The sequence below is a fragment of the Zootermopsis nevadensis genome, unplaced genomic scaffold, assembly GCF_977971745.1.
Source record: "Zootermopsis nevadensis isolate Lab colony 2312 unplaced genomic scaffold, Znev_1.0 Znev_ptg000075l, whole genome shotgun sequence".
NCBI classification, from domain to species: domain Eukaryota; kingdom Metazoa; phylum Arthropoda; class Insecta; order Blattodea; family Termopsidae; genus Zootermopsis; species Zootermopsis nevadensis.
This window is the reverse complement of record NW_028259206.1, coordinates 324,161-344,756: the sequence shown is the minus strand read 5'-3', so window position 1 is coordinate 344,756 and position 20,596 is coordinate 324,161. Positions and strand designations below refer to the sequence as shown.

Here is a 20,596-nt window from a genome sequence, read left to right as displayed (position 1 = left end):
GCATGAGAATAAATTAGTGGAAAAGAACTGTGTATATCCTTATAAAGTTCTTGAACAATTCTATGTGCCACACTTTCTACAAGAACACACAGCATTTACCTTCTATGGATGATGATACACACACACAGATGGATGCAGCTATGGTGCAGATGATTCCAGATATGATCGGAATTATCACATTTAAGTGAGCGTAAAATGTACCCTGCTGTTCCGACATGTCTGGCACCACTTCTGGAAGAATGGTTTCTGAAACAAATTGAATTCAGAAGGTGAATATTAATGTACAACTAAGTTATTTAAAAATAAATGTATTATACAATGGATTTACCTGAATTGTAGTTAGTCAGTAAATGACATTTACTGTTATTTCAGTTAAATGTGCAAATTCTCATATTGTAAATATTAGGGTACATTTACAATTTCAATATCAGAGTTGTATATCCCCACTGAAAAGTGCTATATTGATACCCACCACCTGTTCTTGTCTTTGTGGCAAACAGAAACTCTTGAACACTGGATCCTGCATCATTGTGTGCAGCAATTCGTACTGCATACCATGTAGCAGGAGTGAGATCAGGTATTACTAGCTCCTCCTGCTGAAGGTTGTTAGAAACTAGCGTCCATGTTTTCTGGCCCCGAGAACGATACTCCACAATAAAATACCGCAGTGGACAACCCCCACTAGGCCATGACTCCAGCAATAATGTGACTGATGTTGAGTTTACCAACAGAAGATCATCCTGTGCAGGAACTCGGGGTGCTGTGGACATTAAGATTGAAAGTCTGGGTGGGAGACAATATCCATGCAGTTTTATAGCATATTATTGTTATGTATGTAATGACATACCATAATAATCACATTAATTTTCAGCATTAGATAACTACATTTACAATATTCATTTTGACCAGCATACTTTTAACTTAACTCTGAAATAACACTTACGATCTGGGGTATATTACGTGTATACCTCCTCCTTTAGTGGTGGCAGTGACAACAGAACTTGGTTTCCCATTACCAACCGAGTTCACTGCTGTGAGGAAGAGCTGATAATTAGAGCCACACTTTACCCCATCCAGTGTGTATGTCTTCCGGTCTGGGTCCAGCACCACCTCCTGCCACTCCCCAGATTCTCATTTGTAGCTCAATGTGTGTCCTGTGGGACAAAATAATAACAAAACTTCTAACTGACTGACTGACTGACAGACTAAATGACGAACTTCTTGGAGAACAGCCAATCTTGAGGGGCTAAAAATTACTCATTTACTCAATAAATTCCTAATTTTTTATGGAACACAAAGGCTGATTGTCATGTACATGGCAGTCTTCAAGCCTTATTTATTACCTTTAGGTTAACATTTGATTTTACTCCCTCAGCTATAAACATTCACTATTGTTGGTCTGCACAGTACTGCCATCTAGCATGAAGAATTTTATGTTTTGAATGCTATTTTGATACTTGTGATGTTTCTCAGTGTTAAGTGGTTGTAATATAATAATAAAATTAACTTTTGTTAATGTAATATTCAGAATTTGGTTGCTATGTTTATAAGTTGAAGTGATTTTTATTGATGTGTATGTAGTAAGATGAGCCACAGTAGCTTCATCATTATAATGCTGACTACAGGCTGAAAAGCTGGGATTTAATTTCTATCAGGGGGCAAACAACTTTTCTCTTAGTCGCTGCATCCAAACTGGCTTTGGACCACACCCAATCTCCTCTCCAATGGGTACTGTAGGTAAAGTGGCCAGGCACCTCCATCTAGTGTTGAGGTGAAGAAAGAGTGAAGCTATACTACCCCACTACCTCATATGTCTTTATCATATGGTATATAATAAGTATCAATGACAACTTCACCTTTACCTATGAACATAATAGAATAATCCTTATAATGAGTTAAGATTTTTATTTTAAAGTTACATTCTTTTAGCAAAGCAGTAAAAGAATAATGCACAGCATGAGGGTTAAAACACTTCTGAAGCAGAACAGAAACCATGTCCACAAATTCAAATTCCTCCTTAAAACAACACAGTGTGGCACCATTTTTACTGTAACATTGTAACTGCGACTTGAGTCGGGCTATTCTTCCACCAATATATCAGGCAATTCTTTTTGTGCATGAAATAATGTAAAACTAAATTTTGACCCAGACTGGACTTATATATTTTTTTGTACTAGACCCTTAAATTTTTTTGTTTTCTTTTAATAAGAAAAGAATGGAGTCACTTTCAAAAATTTTCTGATGATCAAATTGTGTTTAATACAATATACAAAATAAGGCACACAGAACTCACCAATTACTGGACTCCCACCATTATCTGGTAGTCTCCACTGCAGAGCCAGGCTGCAAGTTGTCGTGGCAGGTACAGACAGATGAGGTTCGCCAGGAGGAACTTGTACTATTATCTCGTATGTGATTTCATCTCGACCAAAAACATTCTCTGCCAAGCAGGAGTAGTTACCAGCATCTTCTGGCCTAAGTGGACCAAGTGTCAATACCCCATCTGGGAGCACTCGTTGATGCCTGTTCCCTGACGATGGGGTAATGAAGTTACCAGAGGGACCACGCCAATTACGATTAGGTTCAGGAAGACCCACGCCATGGCATACTAACATAATGCTCTTGACCTGCTCCTCCTACCACTCGTCGAGAAAACGAAGCTATCCGTGCTGGGACTGAAATAGTGAAGGAATAACCACATACTCTGACTAGAGATTAAGCAGTATACTTGTGTGACTGGTTGAAGAAATGAATTACATTTAAAAATGTAAAGCCAAATAAATAAACAATAAAACAGAACAATGGGATTAACCCTTACTGATATAATGAAGATAGTAAATGACAATTTTTTCTGCAAAATAAAAAGCACAGCAAGTAGCACACCAGCTTCAGAACTTTCTTATCGGTAATGAATGTTAGAAAAATTAATTCTTTGTCCATTTTATGATTCTTGATATTGAGGGTTTTTTTTATTTATTTACAAGTTCCAAGAATCCAATAGTGGATATAGAACACGTCACAAACTCAAGTATAAAAACATAAAATACATACATTAAAAAAATTACATCTAGACAAGCAGCATACTAAATTCAAGACAATATAATTAGTATTTTTATTACAATAGTTATCCAATTAAGTACTCATCCACAGTGTAAAACGAGTGAGTAATTAAAAAATGCCTTAATGCAACCTTGAACTTTTTAAGATTATTTGAGGTATTCTTAACCTCTGTGGGTAATTTATTAAATATCTTTATACCCGCATAGTGAACTCCTTTCTGATAAATAGTTAAATTGGCTTGGGGTAGATACAAATTTTGTCTCTGTCTAGTATCAATAGTATGAGAGTCAATGTTTGATGGAAAAAGAGTTTTGTTTTGTAATACAAACAGTGATAAAGAAAATATATATTGTGATGCCAACGGTAAGATATCTAATTCTTTGAATATATTTCTACACGATACTCTATTGCTACATCCCATCATTGTTCTAATTGCCTTTTTCTGAAGGAGAAAAATAGTGTAACTACTAGATGAATTTCCCCAGAAAATGATGCCATAGCTTATTAAGGAATGAAAGAAAGCATAATAAATTGTCTTTAGTACTGAAATAGACATATATGGTTTCATATTTATAAGTACATAGCAAGCCTTGCTCAATTTTTTAATAAGTAGATCAATATGATTCTTCCAAGTCAATGCACCATCAATCATAATTCCCAAGAATTTAGTACAGAAGATATTATTAATGAATTTATTATTATAACTTATTGTGACAGTATCTGACATTTTTCTCTTAATTTTAAAATTAATATAATGTGTCTTATTAAAGTTTAGTGATAATCTGTTCATTCTAAACCATCTATTTATATTTTCAAATGTTGCATGAATGTGTTTATTAAAGTCGTTTGTATTAGAATGAGAAAATAGGATGCTAGTATCATCAGCAAAAATTATAGGTGTAGCAAATTTAGTTATTATACTGGGTAAATCGTTTATGTATAAAAGAAACAACAAAGGTCCCAATATAGACCCTTGTGGAACTCCATATCTAACTTTAAGCCAATCCGAGGCTGTATTGTTATTGTCATTAGTATGTAATACTGTTCTAATGTATCTGTTATTTAAGTAAGATTCATAAAGTGCGTGATCCTTCCCATTGATACCATAAAATTTAAGCTTAAATAACAAAATTTCATGATCAACACAATCAAAAGCTTTTTCCAAATCACAGAAAATGCCTCCCACTATTTGTTTGTTATTCATGGCATTTAAAATCTCTGTAGTCAATTTATAGATTGCATTATCTGTTTTTAATCCTTTCCTAAATCCATATTGTAAACAGGGAAATACTGAAAGATGCCACTTAATTGTTAAACCAAGGCATAGATAAAAGAAACAAATTATAAATATGTATTAATAAACATGCTGTGATTACATGAACTGACTTTGAAGAGCTTATGGGGGGGGGGGGGGGGGGGGGGGAAGTGGAAAATCTTCCAGCATCAGGAAGATAAGTGTGTGCACTTCACAAGAGAACTAGGTACAAACACTGAAAACTCACCTCTGGAGACTGGTGCTTGGGGAACCTTGATGCTGCTCTGTCCCTCTCCTATTATTGTGGAGGCAGTCACCCAGAATTCATATTACTGGAATTCTTTGAGTCGACGAACTTCATAGGTCAGCTCTCTGTCACCAAACACAGTCTCCTTATGCTCATCCTGTGATGGAAATCAAGAAACATTGTTCCATGCAATAGCAGTGATGTCAGACTGCATATGTAAAATGGTGATATATGGAGATTATGGTGGAATCAATATCCTGGTAAGTGAGAGAGCTTAGAGATCACATTTGTTTTTAAATTACAGTGAAACAAGTCAAGGAATTGTTTCGTTATGTTTCTTCCTGCTACAATTTAGTCTTACCTCTGAGTTTATTGTAAATGCATGCAAAGGAAAATAACACACATTATGTACACTGACAGTTGCAGATTAGAGCAGCAACAATTTCAATAATGTTAGGGCGGAACCTAGGAAGCAGTAAAAAAACTTTTAATATTTAATTTGTAAACAGGGGGAACAGTGGCGGCCCATCCATAAGAGCTCCAGAGCTCTTCTGGACTTACAAATAGTTAAAACATTGTCGAGCATGTATGGGTTTTCTCCTGATGCAAATTTACTTTTCATTTATTTATATAGTTATGTGTTGAAAGACTATTCTGAATTTTTCCCCTTGTGCAGCACTACCACTGCTCAGACTCACAAGCCGCCACTGAGGGTAATGGTAACATGGTAACATCAAAATTTCATTCATAAAGAAATTAAGATCAGATTAAATGTAGGAAATGCTTGCCACCCTTCTGCTATATAAATATTTGAAGACTGAAATATATAAATGAAACTAATTTTGTGTACTGTTTTTTATGGATGTGAAAATCACTCTCTCATATTAAAGGAAAAACAGACTGAGGCTGTTCCAGAATAGGGTGTTGAGGATAGCAGTCTAACTATAGAAGAACGAAGTTACAGGGACTGGAGAAAACTGCATTAGGATGATGAAATCAAGGAGGATGAGTTGGGTAGGGCATGTAGCATGCACAAGAGATAAGTATTTCACAAAACATTCTAATTAAAAAATATTAAAGCAAGAGGCTAATTGGAAGATCTAAGTGTAGATGAAATTATAATCCTAAAATGGATCTTATCAAGCTAGGGTGTGAGGGAGTGGACTGGATTAATCTGGCAGGATAGGGATCGGTGGTAGGCTCTTGTAAATATGGTAATGAACCTTCAGGATCAGAGAAAGCAGGGAATCCACTGACCAGATAAGGAACTGCCAGGTTCTCAGTAAGGGCTTTCTTCATGATGTTCGTTAAACTATAAAAAAATTCATGCAGAGCATCTAAGTATGTCTTGTGCTTTTTGTAAAAATATTCTGAAGCTTACTTTGCGCAGCAATGAATGGTAGTACACATTGTACTTGATAATGTTGCCATTTGGTTCCAGCGGTCTTGTCCAGGCAACCATAATGCTGTCAGATGTCATTGCTAGTGCCTTGATTTGTTCAGGTGGACCTGGAACTGTAAGAAAAATAAACATTTTGGGAATAATTTTCTTAAAAAGGAAATCAAAACAAGAAAATATCAGATGGATAAGGGTAGGATCATTTACTGTAGACATTTCAGTAGAAGGATATCACATTATACTTTATCCTTACACAACACAGAATGTAAAAGTTATAGCTATTTTATTTTCACTGGGGGGACATAACTAAGTCTGTACACCACTGTATAGAAAATAAATGACAGAGCAGACAGAATACCTATTTTCTTCTTTCATGTCTGTGAGAGGTCTTACTTTGCCACGTATCACTTGCCATGTATCTTTAATTAACAGTTTTTCTCCTTAACAGATTAATAAAGTTTATACTTTCAGAATTTTCTTTCAGTTCTTTTGCTGACATATTATTAATTCATTACTTCCAATGCTAGCAAAAATGTTACTTTGTTATTACACTGTATATTGAATTAAAGACCCTGGAGTCTAATAATATATAATATAATGCAATACCTTCGCATGGGGAAACATAATACAATATAGCACTTTAATACTGACTATTATGTGTGCCAGAGGTTTTCAACCTGCAAACCTTCAATATATTTTGTGCAGTTTTCCCTAAGTTACCAATCCAAATGCCTGTATCATATCTTCCTTCCTGCTTTATACAAGGCTTCCTAAAATGCCAAACCAACACAAATTAGCTCCAACTGTGAAATCCTAGTCTGATAAACTGTCCTTTTTCTAACACGGTGGCCCATGAAGAGTGAAAGGTGTCCCCATGTCTAAAAATGAGAACTCCTGATCTACACATAAGGAACTGTGAAGTTCAAAAATTTGAGATTTAAATCTGAATGTATGTAGGTAGGGTTAATTATGTTGCTTTGGTAGCAAAGAATATAATTTACCTTTACAAATATAGCAACTATCAACAATGTTCTATTTTCAATTAAAAGAGTTAGTAAGAATGTTCTTTTTGTTCATATAAAGCTCAGGGTTTAAAAAAAGACTATAAGTATGTGATTTCACAGTAAATACTAGCTGTGTATAACATACCATCTTCCTCTGTGGTACAGTGGACTGGATTGGACCTGACTCCTTCACCAGCTGTAGTAAATGCCAGCACTCTCACACTGTAGTTTGCAAACTTGGCCAAACCATGAAGATTTGTCTCAAGATTTGTTGTTTCCTTTATTTCCACATCTGATCCCATACCTAGAACATTGATTATATGCAGTTTGGAAATTATAACTCATTAGGGGAAATATAAAGTTACGCTGTACATTATTGTGGTAAATCTTTCGTTCTTGTTGGAAAGTCTGTTTGAGGAGTATTTATTTGGATGATTTAGACATTACAATTTAGATGCTAAGGTGTTGGATCTTTAAAATTTTTGAGTAGGTTTTCATGCTTCTCACCTCCTTGAAAACTGATGTGCTTGTATAAAACATTGTAACCCTCAATGACTCCATTATGATGTTCAATTGGTGGTGGTTCCCTTCTCACTCGTACACTCTGTGGAGACAATGCAGAGCAGCGCAAGTCTTGTGGTGCCATGTCTGGAACTAAGATATATATATATATGTAAATTTGAAAATATTACACTTGGCAGTGTGGATGTAGAAAGCATGAGAAATTTAAAGTTATTTAGATTTGAATGTAATTTTCAATTGCATGAAAGTTACTCAGGGTAAAAATAGCAACAAATCACTTGATTTCATTAAAACCATCATGTAAATCATCGAACTTTTAGTTGATTTAGAGTTATACCTAATACTATCTTGTGGTAGTTCTGAGCTTACAATGTTTGGAAAACAGCATGTTATCTTGTTTCAAATAATTAAGTAGACATTCAGTCAGGAGCATATGAATGCCTGACATGCTTTCTGAAATTCCAGCTGTTTCATCATCCTAAATTTTGCCACTTTCAATTGTCTGATCTTAACCAGTGATCATAACCACTGCACATTGCTTGTAAACTGTCTGCTTCAAGGCCACCACACCAATTCTGCAGCAGATATTTTTCCTCATGAACACCCAACCATTTATTCTCTTCATTGTCTACAAATATTTGTTTTCATGACTGATTATGATAATTTGCTTTACCATACCCCAAACTTTCACTTTATATGCAACATCTAATGGTATAAGCTTCTTCTCGAGAACATTTAACGTTGTTATTCTCATCTACTTTCTTTTGCATAAGTTTATAATGTTTATAAATCTGACTATACACTCATAATTTTTGTCATACTGTCCCAAGAAGCGGCTGTTAACAGTTGATGCCTAAGAGACTGGCAGTATTGAAACAGGGTAGGAACAAAGGAAAAGTAAAGCATATGGTGAGTGATACATTCTTGAAGGCCATAAAGGAGAAAGTCTGAAGGTGTGTGATGAAATAGAAGATGAAGTCCATAGCGTGCACAACTGAAATGTTTCAACATCTAAAGAGATGAGATCGAGGCACGTAATAATTTCTTTATATTTAGTTTACTGATTTATATAAAAAAACTATGACAAATTTGGAAATATAATTGTCTGCTTACAGATAATTGACAGCCTACTGTAATGTACAATGTTCATCTAAGCAAGCATTAGAAATGTTGTTCAAAATATGTTTCATAATATTTAATAGCATACTTCTAACCAAAGTGAGGGATGCATACCTGCCCAGCCACTATTTACAAATTACCTCAACTCTCTCAAAAACAGGTTGTAAAATGAAATACCGGTTCACAACATATAATGTTTACCTTTCTAAAGTTTGTAACATTTATCTGAAATATTTTTGGGTATTGTAAAAAATTCAAGAAGTTAAATATTCTGGTACAAGTTAAAAAAAATTAATTTCATTATGCATTTTACTCAAGTCTTATAGTGTTATTACTGAGCCATCAAACAGTAAATGATGTATTGATATGTGCTTACACCCATTATATACCTTAAAACATGCTGCCATTCTGGATTACTTGTCAAAATAACCACATAAAAGTATAATTTATAAAATTACTTCAAACAGTTTAAAACTATGTATACCAAAAACTAGACATTTTTGGTCACATAGCTTAACAGCACATAGAACTACAAAATATGGTGTGTGCGCATGGTGAGTCAACTTTAATTTATAACAATCTGACAATGTGCACAAGAAAACAAAAAGACACGCAATATTTACCTACCACCCTCCAATGTTGTTACAGACTGTGTTGGTGAGGCAGGGCCTGACCCCACCTGGTTGAATGCTCGCACTGTCACCTCATAACAGGTGAACTGGTGTAGAGAGGTTAGTGTCACCTCCAAGCGGTGTCCTCTCACTGTACGCACTTGTTGTGGGGCTGTGGATGGAGCACTGTTTCCTGGTACCCCACTCGGTATCCCAGGATCTCTCCATTGGAGTAACTCACTAAGGGAGGCTGCATAGAGAAACAGCATGATATAATAATATGTATGTCATGACATGGATATAATTTACTGCACTCTATTTGGAATTACTCTCACCTTCCATTTTACCAGAAGTGACTCTGGACTTGTTGCGTCAACAGGTATATCTATTGGGGGGCCACTGGGAGCTGTATAAATAAAGAAGATAACTCTGTTAGATAGTGAAGTGTTTAGTGAGTCCTTGAAAATGTCATCACTTCTATTATCCTCACCTTCCTGCAAAGTTAGGGCAAGAGTAGACTCACTGGGAGGCCCTGCCCCAACCTCATTGACAGCCAGTAGTCTCAACTTGTAGGATGTAGCAGGTCTCAAGGTACCCAAGCGGGCCTTGTGAATGTTGCCTCCAACAGTAACATTGTTCCATGAACTCATTCCTCCACCCAGTGTGGTCTCCTCCTCACGAAACTGTATCACATAATGAGAGCATGACCTGAGTATGGTGCCCCCCATGAGACGCTCACCCACCGACTTCCCACTTCTTGCACGTCGACCCGTCCTGGGGGCCTCTGGTGGCTCTGAAATTATTACAGGCAAATAACATGGTGTCATATGCTGTAAGATGAAATGAAAGAATGAAACAAAGGCACTCGGCTGCTCTCAGATGATTTTGTTTCATACTTAGTTACATAGCTAGTTACTACTCAGTTGTCTGTGATTGCCACTGACTACCAAATGACCACACACCATTTGCCTTATGACATGTAAAATGGAATTTTACTAAGACAAAATTCATATTGATAAATGTATCACCTTTGACTGCGAGGTAAACTATCATCTCATCCTGACCAAAATCATTGGAAGCTGAGCAACGATATGGACCAGCATCTCTCCGAGCCAAAGAGTCCAAATGCAGTTCTGCTGTGACTCCATTGGGTGTTTGTCGTTCCGTAATCTGGGTGTGGGTAGGATTTAGAGGTCTGTGAGATGCTGACCATGCTACATGCAGGGGCAAATCTCCTTCCGCTTCACACACCAACACAATTCCTTCTCCTGCTACACCACTTTGGTTTACTGCCCGTGATCTAGAATGTGTTGGAACTGAAAAGAAAATTTCTGATCATGAAACCTATTGAGACTGATGTGTAAATTATTCTGTAAAACTAATAAATTCATGTTCATATCAGTATTAAATGAAGCATCTGTCTGTTCAGTCGCTGGTCACCTTCGAAACCTGACAGAGAAAGAAATAATATACGCAAAAGCTTTATTAATGTATACCATGGAATAGAATTAAAAAATGTTTATACTGTTCGCTGTTACAGATGGAAAAATGAACTACTGTTTGGAAGTACTGGTAATGTTGTTTAAATTTTAATGCTGCAACAAACACAAGGAAGCACTGGCAGTATGTCCACACGAAATGATTCAATGACAGCTAAAGGGACAGTGGGTAAAACTGGGGCAGGTCCAGGAAGATGGCTGCAGATTTTATGTAGCTTTCAAAATAAACATATTTTGTAGAATGAATCCAACAGAAAAACAATATATGAGAGACCCTAAATGTTTTATAAAAATTACTATAACGATATAATTGCAAAATTGTCTGAAAATTATGAAGTATATACTCACCATTTACTCTTAGGAAAATAACCTTGCTAAGGCCAGACCCAATACCATTGCTAGCCTGACATGTGTAATGACCTTCATGTGATGGGTCAACCGTTCTGATCAGCACTGAACCATTACTTGAGATGACAAGTCGGGGACCAGACTCCAGGGTTATATAGTCACCAGGTTGTTCACCTGTAAAAATCTGAGTTTTTATATGGTAATTATGTTTATATTTACAAATTATGTACTTTATAACAATCAATATATTAATTATAGCAGTAGTTTAAGTGTTATGTAATATTTAAAGCCATCAGCCTCCCTCTCTTCATTAGACCATCCTTCCTTTTAAGTTTTAGAGGTTATTTGGAGTGACCCATATGTATTGGTAGCAGGTCAGTTATGCTAGGTTAGGTAATTTGTTTAAGATTCTGACACTTCAAAAATTATCCCTTACTACAATCACACTGACTGAAACTATGTCAAACCAAATGAACCTTTATAGCTGAAGCTTGTCTACATAATATTTAAGAATTTAGTTCATACTACAAAAAACAAAAACAAAAAAAAAACACTGTCACCATCACAATGATCAATTTCTGAATGCTGTTTTGGAATATATATACTGTTTATGCTGATAATGATACATAACCTATCAATACTAAATGCAAAGGTACTGTCTGTTAAAGCAGCTGGTATGTATATTTACCACTTGACCTCAAAGGGTTAAGCCAACATGAGTTAGACTAGAATTAACAGTTTGAGTAATTTTCATTATGTATTAGGTTTTTCCTTTCTGAGATGTTATTTTTTAAGAAAATACATAACCTCAATTTTTTTTTTACATTATTCTAGAGACTTTTGATTATGGACTAGTGAGTGATAACTACTCCCTTTACTTCAGAAGTACTAATAACTCATAAAATGTAATGCACTTACGAGACTCCTCAGAAAATGGACTATGTCCAGAAGATAACCAGGAGTAATGACAAGCAACAGTTGTTGACATGTTCAAAAATCAAGAGAGTAATAATGTCACTAACCCTTGGCTTTCATCCATGTTATTATGGGTGTTGGAAAGCCACTGGCTTGACAGTGTAAAGACACAGGATGCTGGAACAATACTGAGATATCCTGGGGCTCAACATAGAGCCTATATATATATATATAGCCTAAACCATGTACTTAACTGTCAGAATCATTATGACAGGAATATAAATGTCACTTTCCCTTGGATTTTATTATTGTAGAAACTGAAAAGATGACAATTCTAACATAAATTTAGAATAACTAAAAAAAAGTATATACCCACACACAAACAAAATAAATGGCAGAAGAAAATATGATTTGAAGCTTTTGCAGTGACATAACTTAATAAAATCTTCTCAGGCAATCAGCCGTGTCAACTGGTGAAAAGAAGAAACTGATGCTTGAGGGACCAACTCTGTCCCCATCATCAAGTTTCTGATGTGACTTGATGTTGACATCATCTCCCATCTCATGGTCAGACCCTAGCCAATCACAGCTAGTGGGTGGAGTCAATAGCTCATGCTGTGTGGCCCTGCTTTCTATTGATGTTTTGACCAGATTGCTTCAGCATTTTTTTTACCGGATACCAGGTCTGACTCAAAGTGTTGCCTCCATTCCTATTAAAGTTACTGGGATGCAGGTTGATCTATATGATTAAATAATAACCAAAATAACCTCATAATGATTCATGCTCATTTCTTTCAAGCTGGAACTACATGCCAGACCCACTTTTGTTCATAAACTACACTCTTGGACATGAGTAGATGATAATGGATTAACCAAATGACAGATGGATAAACCATCACATCATGATCTGCCCTTCTGGAAACTTGTACCTCTAACAATAAATTTGGCCACAGCTGCAGCATTACTGGCAATACAGGTGTAATGTCCTGAGTGTCGGGCTGCCAGATTGCTGAACATCAGGTTGCTTACAAACTGGTGCTGCTGCCTCCTGAGACAATGGACCTCCATCCTTGCGCCACGTGATTGTTATGGGGAAGTCCCCAGATATGATGCTGCATGACACTTGAGCTCTCATTCCTTCCTGTAAATTGCTGGGGAACTGGAATGGGGCAATTTGTGGTGGTTCTGTGAACAATGTATGTCATTTTTTTAAACACATAAGAACCAGTAATGTTTTATAGTATGTTTTGTGTTAGCAAGTTCAAACTCAATAATGCAATAATGGAATTACCTGCTACATGTTATACTTTGATACTTTGACAACCCGTTCTTCAAGTGCCTGAGCGCTGCGGGTCCCAACTTTTTGTTGGCTCGATCTATAGACATTCGGTAGGACTCCTTGGACGAGGGATCGGCCCGTCGCAAGGCCTCTACCTGAACACAGGACAGCACAACACAGAAAAGCGCGGACAGACATCCAGGGATTGAGTGGGATTCGAACCCACGGTCCCAGTGACCAAGCAGCACAAGGCCCACGCCTCAAACCACGCGGCCACTGAGACGGCACGCTACATGTTATATTTCAGATTAAATAAAAAGAAACAGACTTTTATTGAATTAATCTATCTGTTCATTTATATTATGATTTTCCTTATTAGGTTTATGGTGCAGTGCAATTACACGTTTATAACAAAGTATTAATTTCCTTGCATTATGAGGTTAACACACATGGTTCAATCTTGGGAAATAATCTACATTACATTATATTATAAGTTGTCAGAATCACATAGTGTTCAAAACCTGAGAATCACCAGTTCCTCCTATTATTTTGTAACCTACAGTCAGGATACGTACTCATAACATCAAGGTATGGTCTACCATGAGCTGACTGCCCTTGTTGGTTGCTGACTGAGCAGGAGTATTCCCCTTTGTCAACGTGTTCGACTAATAGCGTGCCATTGGAGAACACCCTCTGTCTGAGATGAATGGGCAGAATATCACCAGCTCGCTGCCACGTCACACTGGAGATGGGGAATCCTGCTACTGGACATCTGAGGTATACATCAAGACCCGTGACCACAGTCAGGTTCTGCGGTACACGGGCAGAAGGAGAGCCTGTAATATGTGTACAATCACTGAAACACAGGGTTACAACATTGTCTGCGGGTGTCAAGACAGCATAAAGTAGACTGTCCAGAGATATATTCATGATATTTTGGCTCTCTTTAGATGTCTTCAATAATCTCTTCCTTCTCTATCCTGTATTTTAATGTTTCTTTTATGTATCTTTCATATTCCATTGATCAAATATGATCAATCTTGTGACTTATATCCTTTCTTTCTTTTTGGAACAAAAATATTTAATTTTCCTTCATGTGTTTGTTTACTTGTCCAATAAACTCGCTCATCCACTTGTTTCTGGAACTCAAAACAGTAACGTATATTTTTATACCACCAGTTTCTTTCATCACTCATATTTTTAATATTCATGAGCCAACTGAAACTACTAGTTTTGTAAAACTGTACCTGTGTAACCTTTACATTTTTCTTGTTTGATGCAAATTTTATGTTTCCACAAATACAACTGAACCTTAATATTAGCCTCTATAACCATGTGAAATATGGCATGGTCAAAGATTATAAACACATCTATAAATCTTAACTTGCCTCTAATCTTAACTTGCCTCTCTAGATATTTAAATTAAAAATCAAACATTTAAGTTCTTCCCAGAACTTCTTGTGAATGCCTGAAGCATTGTATGCATGGTTATGCTGCCTTAGGGATAACCTACCATAAATATTGAGCATGGCGGAGTGCTGAACAGAACCAAGGACATTTCTGACAACACAGGTGTAGAGACCACCATGCTGTACACGAACGGATGAGATGTTGAGGTGGCTGATGACGTTGCTTGCGGAATCCAGGTAACTGCCCAGAACATAGCCTCGGGGCATGAGCTCACTTCCATCAAGAAGCCATGTGATACGTGGTGGGGGGTTCCCCGAGGCAGAGCATCTCAGTGACACTGGTGGGCCTTGCTGCAGGGTCTGCTCTATGAACGTTAACTGTAGCTCAGGGGATATGGCTGTAACAGCGGGAAACATGAGAAACTGGAACACACTGAGGACTACGGAAATGAAGGAAGACAAAAGAGAACTGCGGCATGGAAGGAAGGAAGAAGGAAATAAATAAAGAAGCAGTGAAAGTGGGAGAAATATAGAGACGAAGGAAGGAATGGATAAAAAATAAAATATAGTTGGAAGGGTAGAAAGGGAGGTAAAAAGAAAACATAAAGGAATAAGAGGAGGAAAGTGAAGCTTGTAGTATCATAGCCATATATATCTGTTCCTTCTATTCATAACTTTTGGAATGAAATGACTGACTTTAGCAAAAGTTTGCTGTGAACTTAATGAGTTTTTTCTACTTTTAACAAAGGCAATGTGGAGGCTGAGTAAAATTCTAAGGTGAATTAATTACATATAAGATCCTGAACCTTTGTATGTTAATTATGGTTTTAACTGCAATCATTTTTGAATAGGTATGTAATGTAAAACAGCAACATAGTAACTACTCGAAATCAATAATCACTTTCATCTGATGAAGATTATGGACAAGCCTTCACAAATATGAAAATTCATTTGGTAAATTTATTGATTATAAATATGACATATATTCAAAAAAGATACTCGTATGTTAGTCAAAGTGAATTTCTAAATTATTCTTATTTGTTTGATATAGTAACCAGTGCAGTTACAGATTTAAAGCCTGTTAATAATAAATGATAAAAGTCCAATTGTAATAGCGTTATGAAAAATACTAACGCACCTCCTAGGGTGAGCTCAGCACTACCTTGGGCACTCTCATCACCGCTGCGTGCCATACACTGGTACATGCCACGATCTGATTTCTGAACATTTCTCAAGACCAGCACCTCTCCCTGTTGCATAATGCTGACATGGGGGCTCTCCAGCAAAGGGTGTGCATCTTTCAGCCAAGAGATGTGTATGCCTTCACCCAGCAGATTGCTCACTACGCAGATATAGCGACCTTCATCCTGTAGCTGAAGACGTGGGAACTGAAGTACAGACTGTAGGGGGCGTACAAGTACCATACCAAGCCCCACCTCCTGTAGCACACCGACCTGGTCGCGGTACCATCTGCAGACATAGTACACTATATGAATATCTGCTTGAAAGTGAGACTATAAAAATGTTTGCTCATGACGCATCTCTTGGACTTTGCAGATTATTCTAGGTTTATAAAATTACTACATTTTAGAAATTGTCCAAGGTTTGGGCTCTAGCTTTAATACCCAGGGCCCAACACAGCAGGACTTTATTATCTGATGAAGGAAATAAAGCCACTTTCAGAAAGATAATTAAAGAACTGAGACAACGGACATAGTTCAAGAGACGTCAGAATTTTTTATACACTGTAAGAATGCCTTTTGGATCAGGATCAAAAATATTTCCAGATAAAGTTATAGAATGTTACGAGGGAAATATAGCGTTCTCTGACAGAGATGAACGTCTGTCTATGTATGCTGTCAATTTCAGGCAATGACTGTGCAGTGCATATTGCAAGTATATGATGGCTTTGATCTGACAGACCTGTAGGTGGGAGGGGGTGAACCCTGAGCAGCACAAACAAGGTCAGTGGGACTCCCTGCCCGAGCATTCACAATAGGAATGGAGTGCTCAATCCGGGGTGGGATGTTGCCCTGAGGCTCTGAAACAGCACAGCAATCACAATAACAGAAACAAGAACAAAGCTGATATATAAAAGCCAATTTGCTCCGCTTTGATGCCTTCAAAGTATGCTCTCACAGAAAAAATATTTAAATGGGTGTGGATGTTGCAGAAAATGTTCTGGCATATACAGTAACATGTTACATGGCTCATAAAATTTTTTCGAGTAATGGTGCTTAATGGCAACAAAAACACAAATTTCCAATGTAGTTCTTTGGCTTCATGAAACTTTGGTAAGACCTGTAATAGATAATTTCAAAGGAATAATGAATAAGGAAAATTCTGTGTCATGGATACTGTTTATTTTAGTGTTACAAAGGGTTTAATGTGAATTTGTGGTGGTGTGTAAGAATGAAATGTGGGATATTCAGACAAATGGTGTTAGGCATTAATTTTTAATGGTAATCATGATTGTCATTTTATGTTGCAATGATAAAATCTGTTTGCTGATCCAGAATAGGTCAAAGGAACAGTGTTGTTGTACACAAGATTATAATTATAACCTGTGAACTAATCAGAAGGTTTAAAAGGAACAAAGAGTCTGAGATATTTAAGAAATGGGAAAGAAATATGGAAGAAATGAGGGAAGGTAATAAATGTACAAAACGGACAAAGAAAAGGAAGAAAGTGCGTTAGGAGATTAAGATACAAAAGAAATCATTCCCCGTTGAATTTTAATGGAGGACTCTGAGAGTGAGCAAGAGTGCACCGCCAGAACCAACCAGACCACTAACCTGGAGCTTTTCAGGGCACCGACCACATTCAACCGAACTCCCATGTCCCACCGGACGCACTTCCCGAGCACTCCCTCTCTCACACTCGCCCACGCACTCCTATTGGTCCACTCCCACTGGCTCGGGACAAGCTACTCCATTCACATTCTGGCACCTATAAATCTAGCCCCCCACACCCTATTGGCATAATCATCGCCCTGATGATGGAGGAAATATGACATCCGAAACGTTGGTTAACATCGACCAGACTACGAAACAACCCAGAAGACAGAAATCTTTTGATCATACATGGTACACATGTCATATTAGTTTACTGTGATAGATGTAATAATATAACAGTAATAATTACTCATAGATACTTGTATATGAACAACTATTACAGATTTTCTACTTAAGGCAACATTCTCAGGATCATCTGTCACTGAAGCTTGTGAGCCGTGGAACTACAGGCAGCTTTTAATACCACAAATGTCACATACAGAAATAATAACTGGGAATACTAGTATGAATGTAATGAAATTATTTCCTCACTGGCACTTGTGCTTGGAAGAAGAACAATGAAGATATTTTCATGGGAATCATGACAAATCACCGTAACTCACGGCTGATGATGATCTGTCCTGGCATGCTTAGTTTTTTCTCTCCAGTCAGTCGGTGCACAGTCTGGCAGTAGAAGCGAGCAAACCCATCATTGGTCACAGTGTCCCTGATATGCAGCGAACCTGAGGATGTTAAGGTGAACCTGCACCATGGCAACACAGAGTAAAATAGAGATCGGTAATCATAATTAAGTTTACAAAGATTTTATGAACTATATTTGTTTAAAACTCTTGATATTGCACATATTTAACAAAATAAAAGAAAACGATTTTTGTGAACCTGTACAGTGCTTTATGTAAAGGGATTAGCTTTTCAACACTGGGATTCTATCTGCAATAAACGACCATCAAGGACAATGAGATATGTATAATTTCAAAGAATATAATTGAAGAAATGTGCATTCCATATAATGAATTGGCCATTGTCACAAACCTTTAGAGAATAATTTTTCACTGGGATTAAATGTTGTAAAAGATCCTGAAGAGTATCATATTTGCAATGTGGCAATCGTCAGTGGGTAATTCTTCCCATAGCTTGGTCCAGTCCTCACTACAAACAGCACTTACTTGCCACCAGGATGTATGACGGTTCTTCCCAGCAAGTGTTCGTCCTTTAACCAGCTGGACACTTGGACCAACCCCCTCAAAAAGTTAGGGATGTTGCACTTCAGTACAGCAACATTGCCTCCCATTACAAAGACATTACGCACCTGCATCTGATATGGCTGCACCACATCTGCAAGGGGAACAGAGGACATCAGCGAAGCTGTCTGAAAAAGTCTTTACAAGACAAAGTTTTGTTAACGTTATTAAGACAAAATATTTTAAATAAACAAAATACCAATATACAAACAATAAATGAAATCAAATTAATAACAAACACCATTATAAATCAAAATTACTTTCAGTTTAATAACAAATATTGGCAACAGAATACAGGACTACCCATGGGCGCTCCTACATCAGGCATATTATCTGAAATTTTCCTCCAATACATAGAACATAATAATATAATAAACATTTTAAATAAAAACCATATTCAATATTATAGTAGATACGTAGATGACATACTAATAATCTACAATACAAAAAAGACTGATATTCAACAAGTACTTAAAGAATTTAATAATATAAACCAAAATATACAATTTACATTAGAACTTGAAGAAAATAACTCAATAAATTATTTAGATTTAACAATAATAAGAAAAACAAACAATTTCTAATTCAAAATTTACAGAAAACCAACAAATACAAGCACAATAATACATGCCTCATCCTGCCACCCCATCGAACACAAACAAATGGCTATAAATTACTTACTAAACAGAAAAGATATATACCCAATATCTATAAAAAACAAACAAATAGAATTAAACATCATTCAACAAATTCTTAAAGAAAACGGATATAATAACTATAAACTAAATAAAAAACCTAATAATACAACAAAACCCAACGAAAACGAAAACATACAAAACAAATGGGCCACTTTTACATACATAGGTAAAGAAACCAAATTCATAACTAAATTATTTAAAGAAAACAAAATAAAAACAGCATACAAAACTAAAAACACAATAAAAAACATCCTCAAACAAAAACCAATTTCAAACATAAACAACCAATATCAACTACCAGGTATATATAAATTGAAATGTAAAGATTGTCCTCTAATATACATAGGTCAAACAGGTCGCACTTTCACACATAGTTACAAAGAGCACATTGCAGCCATAAAACACAATAAAGATAGTTCTGCATACTCAAAACACATTCTCAATACAGGACATGCATATAACACAATCAATGAAACAATGGACATATTAAAAATAGTAAAAAACAAAAGACATAGGGACACAATAGAAAAATATCACATATGTCAAAATTATAAACAAAACTTATGCCTCAATGATAATAGTATTGAACTTAACAACCCCATTTTTAAAGCACTTCAGTACCTTGACCTCAACCCGGACAAACCACCTTTCACCCACTAGCCCCACAGTCGGTAACCAGCCACTATCCAATGCAGTCCAATGCATCTCCGTTCTCTTACATATGAGTGTGATATTGCTCCTTGGGTAAGTTCACATAATTTATTTTTATTTTTACTATTTATTTTGTTTTCTATATTCTATTTTCTATTTTCAATTGTCATTGATGGGATTAAAACTTTACTTCACAGTCCTACACAAAAAAAAATATTGACATCAACACGAAGTACAAAAAACAAACCTAATAGTGACCAGTGATAGTGCAACGAACCAAGAAATAATAGAGGACAAGAACACCATCAGGAAATGAAGACTGTGAAACATAGAGAACAATAAAAATCAGTAATTAGTGATAGGTTTATACTACATACACCCGTTGATGGCTAAACTTGTAGACGAAACTAGTCGTGTAGGTTCCTATATAATCAAAACACTCGATGAGGAACATTAAATGATGTTTTAACCTTTTAACATTATTATAATTGTGATTGACGGTAAATTTTTAATATATTTTTAATTTTTAATGTTATTAAGACAC

General features: G+C 36.3%; 1 long non-coding RNA gene and 1 pseudogene across 2 annotated transcripts; one reads left to right on the top strand and one right to left on the bottom strand.

Moving 5' to 3' along the window:
- Window positions 1–76: 76 nt before the first annotated feature.
- On the bottom strand, window positions 77–19,092 carry LOC147871020 (cell adhesion molecule Dscam1-like; annotated as a pseudogene). The gene is made up of 21 exons (XR_015532894.1): window positions 18,629–19,092; window positions 18,065–18,204; window positions 16,591–16,708; window positions 15,806–16,137; window positions 14,772–15,065; window positions 13,834–14,094; window positions 12,909–13,164; window positions 12,087–12,215; window positions 11,065–11,238; window positions 10,246–10,533; window positions 9,708–10,010; window positions 9,553–9,623; window positions 9,234–9,467; window positions 7,473–7,619; window positions 7,111–7,269; window positions 5,944–6,077; window positions 4,563–4,719; window positions 2,294–2,675; window positions 969–1,154; window positions 473–760; window positions 77–246 (listed from the first exon to the last, which is right to left on the bottom strand). The product of XR_015532894.1 is annotated as a cell adhesion molecule Dscam1-like (transcript).
- LOC147871021 (uncharacterized) lies at window positions 136–4,437 on the top strand. The gene is made up of 2 exons (XR_015532895.1): window positions 136–269; window positions 2,452–4,437. It is a non-coding gene; the product is annotated as an uncharacterized LOC147871021 (long non-coding RNA).
- Window positions 19,093–20,596: the final 1,504 nt, after the last annotated feature.